General features: G+C 48.3%; 1 pseudogene; it reads right to left on the reverse strand.

Annotated features, from left to right (window-relative positions):
- The window catches only part of LOC114923384, a 28062-nt pseudogene that overhangs the window by 8313 nt on the left and 15391 nt on the right, over positions 1–4358 (reverse strand).

The raw sequence follows: 4358 nt of genomic DNA on the forward strand, positions 1-4358 counted from the left end.
GGGGGGGGGGGAGGAAAGCGACACGGGGGAGGGGGAGGAAGGCAACGCCGCGTACCACCAGTTGAAAAGCCCTGTTCTAGTCCAGCCCCCTGCTTAAGCAGGAGAACCTATACTAGTGATGGCAAACCTTTTAGAGACCGAGGGCCCAAACTGCAACCAAAACCCCACTTATGTATCGTCGGGTGCCGATTGGGCGTGGCCCATTGGGTAGGAATGGCTGCAGTGGTAACGGTAGACTGGGTTGGACTAAAAAGTTCGATCAATCAATTCCAACTTTGCGAGATCTTTTTTTTCCCATGAGAAGTTAAAATTGATTGATTGAACCTTTTTTTTTTTTTGCACATGGCGGCGGAGGCCTAAAGCGAAAAGGTTTTATAAAACCAAACTGAAGGCCTTGGACGACGGCGTGCGTGCCCACAGAGAGGGCTCTGCGTGCCACCTGTGGCACGTGTTCCATAGGTTCTCCACCACGGACCTATACCATTTCACTGTCTAGTATCTTCTTAAAAACCTCCAGTGATGGAGCACCCACGATTTCTGAAGGCAGGCTGTTCCTCTTGATAGAAGTGAATGAAAGGTCTTCAAAATTTAATATTGAAAGAAACATTTAAAATAGAATCTGCTGTACAATGGAAACGTACTGAAATAGACAAACAAGCTTACCAAAGAAACTACAATGGGGAATGAGGAGGGATGTGGCGGCCCTGACAGGGTTATATAAAGAAGGAATAGTTTGGATTGGAACTTTGGAGAGAACCAAGCTTTGATAGTTTCTCTCCTCGCTTATTGCAATAAATGAAATAAAAGGCCTTGGCTGGTTATTGGTCAGGTGAGCTTCCCTCTGGTCATGAAGGAAAGTAGCCAGGAGCACATAACACTCTGGTTGATTGTCCTCACCGTTAGGAAATTTCTCCTTAATTCCAGGTTGCTTCTCCCTTTGATCAGTTTCCAACCATTGTTTCTTGTCCTGCCCTCTGGTGCTTTGGAGAATAATTTGACCCCGTCTTCTTTATGACAGCCTCCCAAATACTGTGGGGGAGAGGCCAGGGATACCATGGGGGACATACCTGTGGGGACCGTGGGGCGGGAGAAAAGCCTGGTGGGGCCCTGTAAGGGAGGAAAAGCTCTGGGGGAACCAAGGGTTGGGAAGCAGAGCACAGGGTGTCTTGTGAATGGGGGAGGCCCAGGGATCCCTGGGGGGGGGAGAGAGGCAAGTCTAGGCCTTCCCTGAACAGTGGGGTTGCTAGTGCTCCACTTAGCGAGTTGCACATCTGTTTAATGGCTGCATCATGGAATGTGGGGGTAATTAACCAAACCAGTCTCACTTCATGGCTTTTGCAATGTACAGCCGTAACTGACAGGCCCCATTACAGTTGTAACTTGAGGACTACTGGTATGCTGGCTGGGAAAATGTAGGGATCAAAATCTGGAGCACAATTGGGTATTATGGACAATTTGGACCAAAAAGAAATGAAACTGATGTTGTATTGTATAACAGCAGCAAGGACCTTAGTCGCTCAAAATTGGGAAAAAAAAGACGTTACCAACTATGGATGATTGGAGACAGAAAGTATCATATTTTGCAGAGATGGCAAAAATATCCGCGTACCTGAAGGATCATTCTCCGGAAAAATTTATCTCAATGTGGAGAAGATGGATAGATTATATTCAGAGAAAGTATGAATTGAAAAATTACTATGTAGCTTTTGATTAAAAATTTTGAACAAAAATATGTATATTAAATATTGATATATTTAAAAAAATTTGTATGTATTTTAATGTTATTTTAGAGTCATAGCAAGTTTATACTAGTGTGTAGTAATAANACTTAATTCAATCAATCAATCAGAATAGAGCTGGAAGAGACATTAGAAGTCTTCTAGTCCAATCCCCTGCTCAAGCAATCAGAATATACCATTTTAGGTAGGTGGCTGTCTACTCTTTTTTTAAAACCCTCCAGTGATGGAAGCACCTGCAACTTCTGGAGGGAAGCTGTTCCACTGGTTCATTGTCCTCACTGTTGGGAAGTTTCTCCTTAATTCCAAGTTCCTTCTCCCCTTGATTAGTTTCCTTTCTGCGAATAGAATTAGATGTTCCCCAAGGATAAAATGAAATTAATCACAGGAGGCATCAGATGCCAGAAAGAAACTCTACATCACAATGCCAGCCTTATTGAGGGAAATGCATGGAAGCTCCTTTCCTAACTGCTATCAAGAGTTGCAGTCAGGTTTTCAGAGATTTCAAATGGAGAGGGATCCTGACAATCAAGGGGAGGAGGCCCCAAGGGACAGTTTCTCCTTCTTGTTTGATTGGCAGCAACACATTTAATTGTTTAGTGCTGAAGGAGGTTTCAAGCAGCTGTTACGTATTTTCATCTCTGTACCTGTTGGCACCTCTATTTGGTCACCAATTGACTCTGCAGAGAAACTGCCTACTGTGTGTAGCTTGTAGTGTGACAAAGACAAGGTTTGGGAGAAGCACCCGACCCTCAGGATTTCTGTCAGCAGTTTGCTCAGAAACTTTACTGTTGCAAAATATGACTTTAAAGGAAAAATAAGACGAAGAGGGGAAAAACAGAATGGCTCCTTTACAAATGTAGTAAGGACGGAGGGCCGGCCTGCTGCATGGCGTGAGGGGGAGAAGAGAGGAGAAAAGGAAAGGGAGACAGGGAGAGCAGTGGAGAAGGAAGCAAAGCAAGCAGAGGCCTGAGGAGAGGGGAGGGGAGGGTTTATCAGCCTGCCCTGCCCACACCTGCTGTGTGGGGCTGCATGTGAGGAGGGAGAGGCCTGAGGAAGAGGAAGAGGAAGAGAGAAGGGGAGGAAAAAAGATGAAGCCGATCCAGAGAGAGAGCGAAGCTGAGTAAGGGAGCCAGGCCTCTGACCTGAGGGGAGTTGAAAGGGAGAAGAAAGGGAGAAGAGCAGCTCCACAGAAGGACAGGGGAGGTGAACTGACCTGGACGAGGGACCAGAACAGGCTGAAGGCCAGGAGGAAGCACAGAGCGAGAGACTCTGAGAAATTGGACCAGTGATTGAGGGCCGGAAGACACCAACTGGCCAAGTGGAAAGGGACAAAGGGATCTGGACTCTTGTGGCCCTTTTGAGGGTAGCACTTCACAAACATATGTACAAAAGACCCATTAAAGAAGCAATCTTGAATAGAATAGAGCTGGAAGGGACCTTGGAGGTCTTCTAGTCTTCTAGTCCAGTTCAAACCCTCCTTTTCACCCATTGTACCACTTTTCGGATAAGGCAATATCCGAGTACCACCACTCGCAAACAAGGTATACAAAACTTGACCCCCCCCAAAAAAAGGAAAAAATGAGAAAGTACAGGTAGTCCTTGACTTACAACAATTCGCTTAGTGACTGTTTGAAATTACAAGCAAATTATGACCATTTTTCACACTTATGACTGTTGCAGCATCTTGGGATTTACATTCGGATGCTTGGCAACTGATTCATACTTACGACGTTCAGTGTCCCAGGGTCATGTGATCAATGGCCGGGGGGGGGGCATGGCCAGCTGAACACTCAGGTTGCAGGGTGCCTGTGAGGGGGAATCCGTTTGTCTCTGGTGTGGGGGGGATGTGACTGGGGCAGGTGCCTGCCTGCCTTCCCTCCCTTCCATTGTCCCTTCCTTCCTTCTTTCCTTCACCTTTGTCCCTTCCTTCTTCCCTCCCTTTCCCATTGTCCCTTCCTTCCTTCTTTCCTTCACCTCCCCCTTTGTCCCTTCCTCCTTCCCTCCCTTTCCCATTGTCCCTTCCTTCCTTCTTTCCTTCACCTCCCCTTGTCCCTTCCTCCTCTTTCCCATTGTCCCTTCCTTCCTTCTTTCCTTCCCCTCCCTTTCCCATAGTCCCTTCCTTCCTTCCTTCCCCTTTGTCCCTTCCCTCCCTTTCCCATTGTCCCTCCCTTCTTTCCTTCCTTCCTTTCCTTCCCCTCCCTCTTTCCCATTGTCCCTTCCTTCCTTCACCTCCCCTTGTCCCTTCCTCCTTCCCTCCCTTTCCCATTGTCCCTTCCTTCCTTCTTTCCTTCCCCTCCCTCTTTGTCCCTTCCTCCTTCCCTCCCTCTCTCCCTGTCAAGCCCCCGTGGGTTCGACATGAACTGGCGGGGGGAGGGGTCGAGGACGACATGCGGGGCAGCAAAGGAGACCAACAGGCAGCGCCGTTCTACCTGGCAGCGTGGATGCGTCCCGACCAACAGCTGAGCGGCTCCTACTCTTAGCTGCCGAACAGCTGATGGGCGGGAGGCCAAAGCAGGGAGCCTAGGGCCGATGGAGCGGCCTGAAGCTGAAAGGCTGTCTCTCGGCTGCCGAACAAGTCCGCTGGGAAGGAGCAGAGTGGGGGGGGGGGGGGGAAAGCGA

The sequence above is a fragment of the Protobothrops mucrosquamatus genome, unplaced genomic scaffold (assembly GCF_001527695.2).
Source record: "Protobothrops mucrosquamatus isolate PMUCROS unplaced genomic scaffold, P.Mucros_1.0 scaffold3233, whole genome shotgun sequence".
Classification (NCBI taxonomy): domain Eukaryota; kingdom Metazoa; phylum Chordata; class Lepidosauria; order Squamata; family Viperidae; genus Protobothrops; species Protobothrops mucrosquamatus.